Here is a 16124-nt window from a genome sequence, read left to right on the forward strand (position 1 = left end):
AGGAGCCCATTGGTTGCTGGTCACCTGGGCTCATGGCTAGAGGGAAGTATAAAAGGGAGGAGCCATCTTAGATCTGGGTTCAGTCTGTGGGGAGAAGTTGAGAGGAGAGCTGACAGGGAGCAGCAGCTCAGGCTGAGTGCTGCTCCAGAGGCAGGCCTAGAGAAGAGGCCGGAGCCTGAGAGGAGAAGGAGAAGTGGGAACAGGAGGAGAAGGAACAAGAAAGGAAGAGACAGAGGAACAGAAGGGCTCAGGAACAAGAAGGTGGAAGGGACCCTAAGAACCCACGAGAATACAGGGTGAAGGGTCAGGCAGATTAAGGGTACTGGATCCCAAGTTGGTGGAGGAGAAACTACCCTCAGCCAAAGACCGGACGTCGTGATCATTTGTTGGTGCGACACCTCATCAAACCTGCTAGGAAGGCACCATATAGGACAGCGGGGAACGGGGCCCACGTTTACCTGCGCAGGTCCGCGGCAGCTGGACAAAAGTGGGTCACTGGTGAGGCAGGCCAGAGAAAGGAAAGAAGGGGGTCCTGTGCCATATTCCTGAACTGCCTGGGAGTTGACCGAGCCCCACACCCGGTGGACGCAGCACGGCTCGGGCAGTCATTGCCAGCTGAAGTGACTTGGATATTAACCGTGAGTAAAGACCCTGGACTGCAGTACGTTGTCTGTGTGCTTTTTCGCTCCTCCGGCACTACCGGTACTGGGACTCTCACCACCATCACTCCCACCATCCACTACACTGCCCTGGGGCCGCACTCTTCCCGTGGGGAGTCACACTACCCCAGCTGCACACCTCATCAGCCCCAGCGGTCTGCATGCAGCGGCGGTTCCTAATAACCGCAATCCACGGGTGGCGTAGTCGGACATTATCTAAAGTACAGTAGCAGACTACCATTGGTCTGACCACCCTGAGCCGCGGGACCGGGCCGCCACTACTACTCCCAGCGTCTCCCTATTGCCCGGTTCCGCGTGCCCCACGGCCCAGGGGGCCAGTCATACTGATGACACACAGATCTACCTCTCTGGACTTGATATCATTATTCCATTCTTGTTAGTGGAGGCTGTGGTTTATAGCTTTAGCTGCTGCCTACAATGATGCAGGTTGTGGGTTTGAATCCTGGGGAGATCAGATCTCAAGAAAAGAGAAGAATTGTTTATTTAATTTAATGTGTATGTAGAGCAGAGAGATGTTGGTCTTGCCCCCCAAGGAGGAAAAGCTATGGAGCAATGAGGACGGCCGGAGAGAAAACATTGCACAAGTTGGGACACTGTCCCCTGGATGAGGGACAGTAGGGAGCTATGGTTAAATATTTATCAACTGTCTGATCACTGCAGGTTCAGTAGCTGAACAGTGATGATCTGTTCTAATACAGGTGACTATAAAATACATGGCAGAATCCACTCTCCACTTTAGGAAACAGAGGGGATTCCTGAGCCCCACGGCCCAGGGGGCGAGTCAGCTTTGGCGTGGTCGGCAGGATCGTTACCCACCCGCCACAAGCGGGTATTGCGCGCCTGAAAAGAGACTGTTTTATTGTACCAAAGATGGCGCCCGCCCCTGAAGAACGAGCACCATAATGTGCGCACCAAAAGACAACAGGAAGCCACCTCCCATCGTGGGCCAGGTCCCAGAATGGCGCCAAAGAAGGAGCCCACCCCCAACAGCCATGAGAGCGGCTGTGGACATGTCCGTCAACGTGGGGGGGCTGCCCCTGAGAGTAATTGTCAGCAGAATGCCCCAGGACCACCCCCTCTGGGGGTGGAAAGAGAAGAAAACTGTGGGGCAGGGCGCGGTCTGGATCAGTCTGGCCAGGCCGCACCCGAAGATAGAGACAGGAACCAGCTCCAGCGCCCTGGCGCGTGGCCTGCTGCAGGCCGAATCCCCATGCAGCTTCACGGAGCTGCTAGCACACCTCCCCAAGGAAGACCCCGAGTATGTGCGGGCTGCTCTGGAGGAGCTGGACCGGAGGATGGTCCGTGCGCAGCGGGACGTGATTGCCGGGTGGAAAGAAGAAATGGCCCGGCGGGCCGTGATCCTGCAGCAGGAGGCGCCGTCGACATCCAGCGGCACACCAGCCACCGAGGGCAGTGAAAGCAGAGCGGAGGCCGAGGACGACGCCGCGGAGGAGGCCGCGACAGCAGAGGCAGGTAACGGAGACGCCCCTACCCCGAACCCTGGGGCCGCCGACCTGCCCCTGCACCCTGTTGCGGAGCCCAACGTACCTGAACCCGCTGTCGACACCGTGCCTCCACCGCTACCAACCGGTTCCCAGGCCATCGACACCGCCAGCGAGCCCCGCCGCACGCCGTGCCCTCTGACCCCGGGCGTGATCAGCAGACCACAATCGCAGGCCCGGTCGCAAGGCCTAGCGCCCCCAGACGCCGCCCGTCGAAGGGAGTACTGCCGCCAACAGCTGGAGATGTTCGAGAGGGAGCAGCGGGAGCGGCGCATGAAACAGGAGGAGCTGCAGGTCCAGAGTGCGGAGCAGAAGATGAAGACCCGGCGAGATCCCCGAGCTGCCCGCGGTCCCCGAGTCACCGGGACTGTCGTGAAATTTCACATGGAACATGGCTGGGGTTTCATTAAAGATCCTGAGACCATCAGCAACGTGTTCGTGACTAGGAGGGATGTAGAGAGCCACCTGCCAGAAGGTCATCGAGGACGGGATCTATATCCAGGAGACGTGGTGTCCTATACCCGACACCAAGGCGTGAAGGGATGGTACGCCCTGCACGTTCACAGAGTGGTAGAAGAGGAGGAGCAGTACCACTTGGACTCTGAGTACCAAGAGGGCCCGGACGGGCCTGAAGATCATCACCAGGAGGAGCAAGGCGCATATGGAGGACGACTGTAGAAAGTAAGAAAAAGCGCCAATGTACATAGTTACCCGTCGGGGTACAAAGGAACTGTTTGGGACTGTTTCAAATTGAGTGTGGTCCTCGTTGGGACTGATATAGGACTGTTTGACTGTTGCCCTATCCCCTAGGTAACCTGGCTGAGGACTGAGAGCAGCCATCCCTCTTCCCTTTACCAGGCTGAGGACTGTGAGCAGCCATTCCCCATTTTCAACCGGCCGAGGACTGGGAACGGCCAATCCCTTGTATATAGTTGCGCTTCCTAAAGCGCCCCCTACTGGTTTTATAAAAAGCCTGCAACGTCTACCTCAAGACAAGTTTTGTTGCACCTTTAAGAGGGAAGAACACCTGGTCGCAAGTTGCACCGCGGCCATGATCCAAGAATACAAGAATGTGTTTTGCCTAAGATTGTTTTATATGAAGAGTTTAATATGCTGCTAGAAAATGTTTTACATAATCTTGAAACCGTTTTATATGACAAGTGACAAAAGAGTTTCAGTAGTGTTGAAAATATTTTATAATGCCTAGTGAAGGAAAAGTGTGTCCCATAAAGGGAATTGAACAATGTCGTCCGTTTCTAAATGTGAAAAGTTTTGAAAAAGTTTTGCATGTCCTGTAATCAACTGTTTTTGCTCTTTTCCAGCCCGAGGACGTGCTGTGGTTTACCAGGGGGGAATGTAGCGCCCCGAGGGTTCGGCCGCTACAGGGGTATTGCACCTCTGCCAGAGGTGTGATATTCCACTCCCAGGTAAGGATGGAGTATGGACCAGGGCTCAGTTAGCGGCATACAGCACACACACCCTATTTCCGAGGGACAGCTCAACGGTGCTCCCACTAGACAGAAGTGCAGGCACGACCGACTACGTCCCTGACTGGAGTGGGGAGGGGGGTGGAACACCCAGTGCTGTAGGGGCAGATAGGGGTTGGTTCCTGAGCGTAGGAAGGAGCCCATTGGTTGCTGGTCACCTGGGTTCATGGCTAGAGGGAAGTATAAAAGGGAGGAGCCATCTTAGATCTGGGTTCAGTCTGTGGGGAGAAGTTGAGAGGAGAGCTGACAGGGAGGAGCAGCTCAGGCTGAGTGCTGCTCCAGAGGCAGGCCTAGAGAAGAGGCCGGAGCCTGAGAGGAGAAGGAGAAGTGGGAACAGGAGGAGAAGGAACAAGAAAGGAAGAGACAGAGGAACAGAAGGGCTCAGGAACAAGAAGGTGGAAGGGACCCTAAGAACCCACGAGAATACAGGGTGAAGGGTCAGGCAGATTAAGGGTACCGGATCCCAAGTTGGTGGAGGAGAAACTGCCCTCAGCCAAAGACCGGACATCGTGATCATTTATTGGTGCGACACCTCATCAAACCTGCTAGGAAGGCACCATATAGGACAGCGGGGAACGGGGCCCACGTTTACCTGCGCAGGTCCGCGGCAGCTGGACAAAAGTGGGTCACTGGTGAGGCAGGCCAGAGAAAGGAAAGAAGGGGGTCCTGTGCCATATTCCTGAACTGCCTGGGAGTTGACCGAGCCCCTCACCTGATGGACGCAGCACGGCTCGGGCAGTCATTGCCAGCTGAAGTGACTTGGATATTAACCGTGAGTCAAGACCCTGGACTGCAGTACGTTGTCTGTGTGCTTTTTCGCTCCTCCGGCACTACCGGTACTGGGACTCTCACCACCATCACTCCCACCATCCACTACACTGTCCTGGGGCCGCACTCTTCCCGTGGGGAGTCACACTACCCCAGCTGCACACCTCATCAGCCCCAGCGGTCTGCATGCAGCGGCGGTTCCTAATAACCGCAATCCACGGGTGGCGTAGTCGGACATTATCTAAAGTACAGTAGCAGACTACCATTGGTCTGACCACCCTGAGCCGCGGGACCGGGCCGCCACTACTACTCCCAGCGTCTCCCTATTGCCCGGTTCCGCGTGCCCCACGGCCCAGGGGGCCAGTCATACTGATGACACACAGATCTACCTCTCTGGACTTGATATCATTATTCCATTCTTGTTAGTGGAGGCTGTGGTTTATAGCTTTAGCTGCTGCCTACAATGATGCAGGTTGTGGGTTTGAATCCTGGGGAGATCAGATCTCAAGAAAAGAGAAGAATTGTTTATTTAATTTAATGTGTATGTAGAGCAGAGAGATGTTGGTCTTGCCCCCCAAGGAGGAAAAGCTATGGAGCAATGAAGACGGCAGGAGAGAAAACATTGCACAAGTTGGGACACTGTCCCCTGGATGAGGGACAGTAGGGAGCTATGGTTAAATATTTATCAACTGTCTGATCACTGCAGGTTCAGTAGCTGAACAGGTGACTATAAAATACATGGCAGAATCCACTCTCCACTTTAGGAAACAGAGGGGATTCCTGAGCCCCCTTTTTAATGACAATATGCCCTAATGGTGCTGATGTAAAAAAACCCTTTTAATTATATACTTTTTAGAGAAGCAAGAAACCCATCGCGTCCTTACAGATCTGTATACACTTTTTCAGAATTTCAGACTACACAAGTTCGGCCGGATATATACAATTAATGTGGGGTGTCGGTAGCTAAAGTCGCTCTCTTGCCTGTATTTATAAATACCAGCAAACAATGGCCGTACAGATCGTTCTCTAGATGGTGAGAAGCATGTTTCCTGCATACAGATTCACTGTAGAAGTATCATTTCCTGTGGTTGAGAGATCTGCCTGAGACTGATACCGGGACGTGTGTCACCATAAAAACAATGCATTATATATAGTTGTGTGTGTGTTTGTGTGTTTGGTTCCTGTGCATGTGCTGACATCTCATAATTATACCATTTCATAGGCACAGTCTTTATCTATCTAATATACTACAGAATATAAACCAAAGTATGTGCCCCCTCCACATTACACTACAGGAGCTTTCCTGACCTTCCATTTTACATCCAAAGACATTAGTATGGAGTCGGCCCCTCTGCAGATATTACGGCTCCCGCTCTTCTTGGAATTTTTGTCTACGAGATTTTGGGAACATCTGTGGGGATTTTTGAGCATTTCTAAGGTCAGGCCCTGGTGTTGGGGAGAGGCCGGGCTCACAGGCTCCATTATCGGTGTTAGATGGAGCTGTGGTCATATGCTGCCAGTCATATTTTTCCACCAGACTCCCCCCTTGATGTCTGTATGGACCTTGTGCACTGGGCACAGTCATGGGGAACAGAAAAGGACCTTCCCCAAATTGTTCCCACAAAGCCAGAAGCTACAATTGTCCATAATGTCTTGTGCTGAAGAATTAAGATTTCACTTCAATGGAACTAAGGGCCCAATGCCGACCCCTGATAACAGCCCATTGCATTATCCTCCTCCATCAAACTGTACAGCTAGCTCTATGTACTCAGAGGGTAACGTTCTCCTGGCATTCACCAAACCCAGACTGCTCCATCAGACGCAGATAAAGAAGTGTGATCCGTCACTGCACAGAACACGTCTCCTCCAGAGCCTCGAGGTGGCAGCTTTACACCACTCCATCCGACGCTCGGCATTGTGTTTGGTGATGTACGGCTGCATGCAGCTGATCAGCCATGAAGCTCCTGGCAGGGGCGCAGTGTTTGTGCTGATGTTAATACCAGAGGAGGTCTGGACTCTGCAGTTATGGAGTCAGCAGAGCGTTGGTGACTTTTCTGCCCTCTGCTCCTCAGCACTCGGCCCCCCATTCTGTAACGTTATGGGATCTCCACTTTGTGGCTGAGTTGCTGCTTTTCCTTCAACTTCTCAATAATATCACTCACGGATGATGGGGGAAGATTCAGGAGGAAGAAATGTCATGAACGAACTTGTTACCCTGGTGGCCCCTATTATAGGACCGCGCTGGTGTCAGTGAGCTCTGCACCACCGGCCGATCTGTCACATTAGTAAAGCCATGGTGCACAGTCAGATATCTATATTATCTATCTATCTATTATCTATCTATTATCTATCTATCTATTATCTATCTATCTATCTATCTATCTATCTATCTATTATCTACAGTACAGACCAAAAGTTTGGACACACCTCATTTAAAGATTTTTTGGTATTTTCATGACTATGAAAATTGTACATTCACACTGAAGGCATCAAAACTATGAATTAACACATGTGGAATTATATACTTAACAAAAAAGTGTGAAACAACTGAAAATATGTATTATATTCTTGGTTCTTCAAAGTAGCCACCTTTTGCTTTGATGACTGCTTTGCACACTCTTGGCATTCTCTTGATGAGCTTCAAGAGGTAGTCACCGGAAATGGTTTTCACTTCACAGGTGTGCCCTGTCAGGTTTAATAAGTGGGATTTCTTGCCTTATAAATGGGGTTGGGACCATCAGTTGTGTTGTGCTGAAGTCAGGTGGATACACAGCTGATAGTCCTACTGAATAGACTGTTAGAATTTGTATTATGGCAAGAAAAAAGCAGCTAAGTAAAGAAAAACGAGTGGCCATCATTACTTTAAGAAATGAAGGTCAGTCAATGCGAAAAATTGGGCAAACTTTGAAAGTGTCCCCAAGTGCAGTTGCAAAAACTATCAAGCGCTACAAAGAAACTGACTTCTGAGGATAAGTTTATCCGAGTCACCAGCCTCAGAAATCGCAGGTTAACAGCAGCTCAGATTAGAGACCAGGTCAATGCCACACAGAGTTCTAGCAGCAGACACATCTCTACAACAACTGTTAAGAGGAGACTTTGTGCAGCAGGCCTTCATGGTAAAATAGCTGCTAGGAAACCACTGCTAAGGACAGGCAACAAGCAGAAGAGACTTGTTTGGGCTAAAGAACACAAGGAATGGACATTAGACCAGTGGAAATCTGTGCTTTAGTCTGATGAGTCCAAATTTGAGATCTTTGGTTCCAACCACCGTGTCTTTGTGCGACGCAGAAAAGGTGAACGGATGGACTCTACATGCCTGGTTCCCACCGTGAAGCATGGAGGAGGAGGTGTGATGGTGTGGGGGTGCTTTGCTGGTGACACTGTTGGGGATTTATTCAAAATTGAAGGCATACTGAACCAGCATGGCTACCACAGCATCTTGCAGCGGCATGCTATTCCATCCGGTTTGTGTTTAGTTGGACCATCATTTATTTTTCAACAGGACAATGACTCCAAACACACATCCAGGCTGTCTATGTTAGAACCCTCCTGTTAGTTTTTTCTATTTTGCTGGTCACATGACTTTTTGCCTATTTGATCCAGCTCCGCCCTCCTGGCCTTGCTGGACTTCAGTGTTACATTTACTCTTAAGCTAGCCAGGTGCCTTGTACCTTACTCTGTAGTTTGCTTGGTCTTTTGACCACTAGTACTTCTGTTTGTTGTTTTTGCTCTGCTACAATTTCTGCTAGGAGGTGTCCAACTATATCCCAGTCCTTAGTTCTTGTAGGGACCCCTCCCTTATATCTATAGGTCTGCGTTCAGACTAGCCGAGGACTTAGGCGGGTCTGTTCACAAGGAACAGGTCCCCCGCTGCATCGTAGGGAATCAGCTTAGTCCTATTGTAGGGACAGTTTTCCTATCTTTCCTTAGTGTTTGTAGCAGTTCATAACAGTAAGTCCAGCCCAAAAATAAAACACTCTAAGGAAAGAAATCCTGATTTCAGCATGGTGTCGGTTCAGGAGTTGGCTCAACGCCTGCAGGGACTGTCTTTGGAGGTGGCCGAGCCCCAGCAACACGTGAGTAGCTGTCCTGGAGTGCATTTTGTCGAACCGAAGGTAGCACTGCCAGATTTTTTTATGGTAAACGGCAAGATTTTTTTTTCATTTAAAAACGCTTGTTTATTATATTTTCAGTTAAGACTAGAGATGAGCGTTGTTCTACTCGAACTGTTCGCCAATCTCAAATTCGAGCTGTTTTGGGCGGTGTTCGAGCCGGTCGGCGAACACGAACAATTTGAGAAAAATTCGGCTGTTCGAGTTTATGTTCGATAACTGTTCGTGCACCAAAATCATAACTGGATTTTTTCTCAGTAATGATGAAAATTAATGTTAATACGCAGTTTGAGTGTACAGCGGGGCGGGGGGAGGGGCAGGGGATGGATCTCTGCAGGAACAATGAAGATCTCCATTTTTTTTTCTCTTTCCCGCATTTACAGTGGGGAGGTGCAATCTGTCAGCCTATCAGCAGCGCACACACGGAGCGAAGCGCTTTTTTTCACACAAGCAAGGGCATGTGTGATTGGCAGTGTATGTCACATGTCCTTGCCCTATAAGACCAAGCCATTTTCCCCGTCGCCACCATTTTCTCACTGCTGCAGCTGCGTGTTAGACGGCACCACTGTTGCTGTGTGCGCTATACCTTGTTAATTTCAAGCCAATTTTCGCACAAATATACAGATAGCTTGGGAGTAGGGAATAGTTGTGATTGATAAGGACTAGGTTACATCATTTCCTACGACTTTTATCAGGCAGGTCTGTGCTCTTAAATAGATAGATTGTGGGAGTAAAGACTAATTGTAATTGGAGTCCTTTTCAGGACTAGGTTACATCAGTTCCTATCAGTTTTTGCCAGGCAGGTCTGTGCCAGTGCTGTGCAAGTTTTTTTCACAGCATTTGGCTGAATCTAGCAAAGCTAATCCTTTTTGGCCTATTGCAGAGTGTGTTAGTCAGTGGAGTAGCCTATCTGTGTTGCAAGATATACCACCTGTGTATAGAATACCAATTTTTTTACTGCACCTAGTGAAGTAAAATCTTTTGGGCATAGCATCATTCTATTAGTCCATCTATACTGACCTCCATCAGGTTGCAAACTGAATATAATTTTTTTCTGCATCTAGCTCTGAAAAAATATTTGGGCTTCTAGCGGTGTGTGGGACTTGGTCTATTAGTCCATCTATACTGACCTCCATCAGGTTGCAAATTAAAAATAATTTTTTTCTGCATCTAGCTCTGAAAAAATATTTGGGCTTCTAGCAGTGTGTGGGACTTGGTCTATTAGTCCATCTATACTGACCTCCATCAGGTTGCAAATTAAAAATAATTTTTTTCTGCATCTAGCTCTGAAAAAATATTTGGGCTTCTAGCAGTGTGTGGGACTTGGTCTATTAGTCCATCTATACTGACCTCCATCAGGTTGCAAATTGAATAAAAAAATTTTCTGCATCTAGCTCTGAAAAAATATTTGAGCTTCTAGCGGTGTGTGGGACTTGGTCTATTAGTCCATCTATACTGACCTCCATCAGGTTGCAAATTAAAAATAATTTTTTTCTGCATCTAGCTCTGAAAAAATATTTGGGCTTCTAGCAGTGTGTGGGACTTGGTCTATTAGTCCATCTATACTGACCTCCATCAGGTTGCAAATTAAAAATAATTTTTTTCTGCATCTAGCTCTGAAAAAATATTTGGGCTTCTAGCAGTGTGTGGGACTTGGTCTATTAGTCCATCTATACTGACCTCCATCAGGTTGCAAATTAAAAATAATTTTTTTCTTCATTTATCTCTGAAAAAATATTTGGGCTTCTAGCAGCGTGTGGGACTTGTTCTATTAGTCCATCTATACTGACCTCCATCAGGTTGCAAATTAAAAATAATTTTTTTCTGCATCTAGCTCTGAAAAAATATTTGGGCTTCTAGCAGTGTGTGGGACTTGGTCTATTAGTCCATCTATACTGACCTCCATCAGGTTGCAAATTAAAAATAATTTTTTTCTGCATCTAGCTCTGAAAAAATATTTGGGCTTCTAGCAGTGTGTGGGACTTGGTCTATTAGTCCATCTATACTGACCTCCATCAGGTTGCAAATTAAAAATAATTTTTTTCTTCATTTATCTCTGAAAAAATATTTGGGCTTCTAGCAGCGTGTGGGACTTGTTCTATTAGTCCATCTATACTGACCTCCATCAGGTTGCAAATTAAAAATAATTTTTTTCTGCATCTAGCCCAGCCAATAGTTTTGGCCTAATACCACAGTTTGGCCACTCAGCTCTGCTCGGTTACCATCCATTGTTTTTTTGTGCAAACAACTCCAGAGTTGTGAATTAGTTAACCACCAAAATGAGTGGAAAAAGGCCTGCTGCTGGTGGAAAGGGGAATAGGCGTGTTGGGAAGGGGAAAAAAGGTTGTGTCCGTGGGGTAGGTGCAGAAGAAAGACCATCTTCCAGCCAAACTAAAATGTCTACTTCTTTTAGCGGACAATGTGATAAGATCCCTTTCTTACGGCCACGCCAATCGCTACAAATTCCAGATGAGGCACAAAAACAGCAGGTGCTTCAACGGATATCAAGTGCTCCTTTAAGTGGGCTCTCCTCCACATCAACTTCAACATCACAAATACTCCAGTCCTCAAAGGTGTCAACCAAATCGCACTTGCTTCCTCACAGCTCCCAAATCTCCAGCTGCCCGTCTGAGTATGAGGTAGAACAGATGGTTGAGTCTGCAGAGCTGTTTACTCATACTATAGCCTGGGAATCAGAGGTCGACTCCAGCGCTTCTGTGAATCCAGACGAGGAAATGATCTGCACTGATGCCCAGAATCTTTATGAGTCGGATCCAGGACCAGACGCAGAAGGTTCTGACCATAATGTAGACCGTCATTCCCAAACTGTAACTCCTGTTGGTGGAGACAATGAGGAAGACGATGATAAGACTCAAATACCTGATTGGAGCGACAACTTTAGTTTTTTGTCAGGGCAGGAACAGGTTGGCTCTGAGGACGACGGGTGTGATAACGCACAGGGTGATGATGATGAGGTCGGAGATCCCACTTACTGTCAACCCACAGTCAGCCAAGAGATGAGGTCAGCAGAGGAGGTGGAGGAAGATGCTAGTGACGACGAGGTCAGGTTGCGCCTTCCTGGACAGAGACGTAGTACTGGAAGCACGTCAACAACTGCATCCTCAAACACAACTCTGCCTCTCACCACAAGTCGTGGTGGCTCTTCAGGTCGCATGGGTGCTAAGCCTTGCATAGCCTGGGCATTTTTTCAGATCGATAAAGATGACCCAACTCGTGTTATCTGTAACATTTGTCAGCAAAAGCTAAGTAGAGGCCAAAAAATACATAGTTTGAGTACTTCATGCATGAACCGGCACATGGACATGAAGCATAAGTTGCAGTGGGAAGCTCAGTGTGCTACAATGCGGCCTAGCCGGCCGGGCCAATCACCGTCTGCCATATCTTGTGCATCCGCGGCCTCTTCATCCTCTGTGACTGGGGGACAGCAGTCACACCTGTTTTGGGGCGCAGACCTGCCACCTCTTTACCCGCAACAGCCAGCGTGATTGGCAGGTCATCATTTTCTTTGGAGGTGGTAACACCAGCTGGTGTTGAGCGCTATCCGACATCGATAGCACCACCTTTGGATCAAGGCAACCTAACATGTCCGCCTGCATCTTCCTCACAGACCGGCAGTTTGCCGGGGACACCCTTATCAACCCCGTCTAAGCACAATAGCCAGCCCTCGGTCCCTCAGATGTGGACAAGTAAAAGACCATTTCCTCCTAGCCATGAGAAAGCTAAGAGGTTGAATTTCACCATCTGCAAGCTCTTGGCTACAGAAATGCTGCCTTTTCGCCTGGTGGACACAGAGGATTTTCGAGACCTTATGTCCGTCGCAGTGCCCCAGTACCAGATGCCCAGTCGGCACTACTTCTCAAAGAAAGGTGTGCCTGCGCTCCACCAGCATGTCGCACACAACATCACCGCTTCTTTGAGAAACTCTGTGTGTGACAGGGTGCATTTCACCACAGACACTTGGACGAGTAGGCATGGACAGGGGCGTTACATGTCGCTGACTGGGCACTGGGTAACTATGGTGACAGCAGGACAAGGGGCTGCTGTCCAAGTCTTGCCGTCCCCACGAGTTGTGCGTCAATCCTCTTTATGTCAAAGTTCCTCCACTGCTTCTGCCTCCTCAACCTCCTCTCGGTCTTCCACCTGCACCCAAAGCCTGTCTGGTCATGCCACAAGCTTTCTAACTGCGCAGAAGGGATCCTGCACACCTCCTTACTATGCTGGCAGTAGGGCTCAACGTCATCAGGCGGTTTTTACATTGAAATGTCTGGGAAATGTGAGTCACACAGCTGAGGAGTTGTGGTCAGCTCTGGAGAACCAATTTCATGAATGGTTGTCTCCACTGGACCTGAAACCAGGGAAGGCCGTGTGCGACAATGCTGCAAACCTGGGTGCGGCCCTTCGCCGGGGCAATGTCACACACGTGCCTTGTATGGCTCACGTGTTGAACCTGGTTGTCCAGCAATTTTTAGCCCACTATCCCAGACTAGATGGCCTTCTGCAGAGGGCACGGTCGCTGTGTGCTCACTTCCGCCGTTCGCATCCCGCAGCTCAGCGACTTACATCTCTACAGAAGTCGTTGGGCCTGCCACTTCACCGGCTAAAATGCGATGTGCCTACCCGGTGGAATTCAACTCTGCACATGTTGCAGCGACTGTGGCAGCACCGACAAGCCCTGGTGCAATACGTTCTGACGTATAGCCTGGGCCAACGAGATTCAGAGGTGGGGCAAATCACGCTGGAGGAGTGGTCTCAGATCAGGAACCTATGCACCCTTCTGCACAGTTTTGAAATGGCGACGAAGATGTTTAGTGCTGACGATGCCATTATCAGCATGACTATTCCGGTGATTTACATGCTGGAGCACATGTTAAACAGAATTCGGAGTCAGGTGGTGGCACAAGAGGAGGTGGAGGAAGTAGAGGAGGAGGAGTTGTATGCGGAAGGGCTAACATCTGCAAGGTCCAGACGGTCGGCAGCACCAAGGCGGCAGGCATGTGAGGGTGGGGGAGATGGTTTTACCAGGGCGCATGGTAGCAGCCAAACTAGTGAGGAAGGTGCAGGAGCCCAGGAAGAAGTGGAGGACGAACTGATGGAAGACTCATCAGATGAGGGAGACCTTGATCACATTTCTGTTGTGCGAGGTTGGGGGGAGAGGACAGAGGAAGGAAGCATGATTGTTACCTCGCCACCAACACAACAGGGACTTGGTGCTCCTGGATGCGCAACACACATGAGTGCCTTCTTGCTGCACTACCTGCAACATGACCCTCGAATTGTGAGAATTAGAAATAATCCTGACTACTGGGTTGCCACACTGTTAGATCCCCGGTACAAAAGTAAATTTGCAGAAATTATTCCTGCCATAGAAAGGGATGCACGCATGCAGGAGTATCAGCAGAGACTGTTGCAGAATCTTACATGTGCTTTTCCACAAAATACCAGTGGTGCACGTAGTGAATCTCACAGTTCCAACTTGCCAACCGTGGGACCGTCAAGTGTTCAGCACTCAAACCGTAACAGAACCACAGTATCTGCTGGTAACATCAATTTTGCGGAATCATTTCACCACTTTTTTAGCCCATCCTTTGCAAGGCCACAGGAGACAAGAAGTCTGACACATAGTCAACGCCTAGAGACGATGGTACAGGAGTATCTCCAAGTAAACATTGAAGCCACGACTGTGTCACTGGACCCTTGCTCTTTTTGGGCTTCCAATCTGGATAAATGGCCGGAGCTAGCCACTTACGCCTTGGAGATCTTGTCATGCCCCGCAGCCAGCGTTCTGTCTGAACGTGTGTTCAGCGCTGCTGGTGGTGTGCTGACAGATAAGCGCACGCGGCTCTCCACTGATAATGTAGACAGACTCACGTTCATAAAGATGAACAAATCATGGATCCGAAACGACTTTTCTACCCCTGTGTCATCCTGGGGAGAGTAAAAGCTTGATGATTGGTTAAAATCACCCTACCAACCGTTTTAAGCTTTCAAATTACTAATCATGTTTATCTGTATCTTGACTGGAAAATAATTTGGGCTTTGTAGCAGTGTGCAGCACTGATCCTATTAGGCCATCTATAATAAGCTTCACCAGATTTAAAATTAAAAATAATTTTTAGCTGCATCTAGCCCGGAAAATAATTTTGGGGCTCCGAGATGCGCAAGACACATAAGTGCCTTCTTGCTGCACTACCTGCAGCATGACCCTCATATTGTCAGAATTCGAAGTAATCATGACTACTGGGTTGCCACACTCTTAGATCCCCCAAACTTTTCGATCAACCTTTTCATTTTAATAAAGACCAAAAAAATGGTCATTTTTGAAATTATAAGCATTAGCAGGTTGTTAGAAACTGAAATCAAACAGTTTTCAACTCAAAACTTTATTCTAGGTGATGTTACATTTTCACATAGGACCCCTTGTTCGAAAGGAGCTTCTGAACTCTCTCGTCCATTGAATTTGTCAGGTTTTGGATGGTTTCTGCTTCAATTGTTTTGCATGAGGACAGAATACCCTCCCAGAGCTGTTGCTTAGATGTGAACTGCCTCCCGCCATCATAGACACTCCTTTTAATGATGCTCCAAAGGTTCTGAATGGGGTAGAGGTCAGGGGAGCATGGGGGTCACACCATAAGTTTGTCCCCTTTTATGCCCATATCAGCCAGAGATGCAGATGTTTTATGTGCAGCATGAGATGGTGCATTATCATGCAGAAAAATGATCTTGCTGTGAAATACACGGTTCTTCTTCTTGAACCATGGCAGGAAGTGCTGTTTGAGAAAATCCACATACATTATGGAGTTCATCTTTAGCGCCTTCAGGGATCCTAAAGGGGCCGACAATCTCTCTCCCCATGATTCCAGCCCAAAACATTACTCCACCTCCTCCTTGTTGGCGCTGTAGCCGTGTTTGCGTGGGGTGTCCATCAACCAGCCATCCTCCACTCCATTCATCTGGACCATCGAGCGCTGCACGGCACTCATCCGTGAACAAAACAGTTTTGAAATCAGTCTTCATGTAATGTTTGGCCCACTGGAGCCGTTTCTGCTTGTGTGAAGTGGATAGAGGAGGTCGACAGGATGGCATATGCACAGCTGCAAACCTCTGAAGGACCCTGCATCTTGTTGTTCGGGGGACGTTGGAGGCACAAGCAGCTTCAAAAACTTGTCTGCTGCTATGACAAGGCTTTTTTGCCGCTGCTGTTTCAACCTGACGTAATTGCCTGTAGGAAAGAGTCCTCAATTTGCCCTTATCAGCACGCACACGTGTGTACTGTGAATCAGCTACATACTTCTTGATTGCCAAGACACTTCATCCTGATCATCGCACAATGTTGATTGTAGTCATGCCTTGACCTAAACACTCCACAATTTGTTGCTTCTCAGCAGCCGACACATCCTTTTTCTTTCCCATTTTGGCAGAAAATGTAGGCTGCTTAATAATGTGAGAGAGCCTTCTTAAGTAGTCTTGCCTTTCATTGGACACACCTGCCAAACTAATTAGCACAGGTGTCTGCAATTGCTTACAGTGATATAAAGAGCCCTGACACACATCACC

The sequence above is a fragment of the Phyllobates terribilis genome, unplaced genomic scaffold (assembly GCF_046119375.1).
Source record: "Phyllobates terribilis strain yellow unplaced genomic scaffold, ASM4611937v1 Scaffold_11__3_contigs__length_659146591, whole genome shotgun sequence".
Classification (NCBI taxonomy): domain Eukaryota; kingdom Metazoa; phylum Chordata; class Amphibia; order Anura; family Dendrobatidae; genus Phyllobates; species Phyllobates terribilis.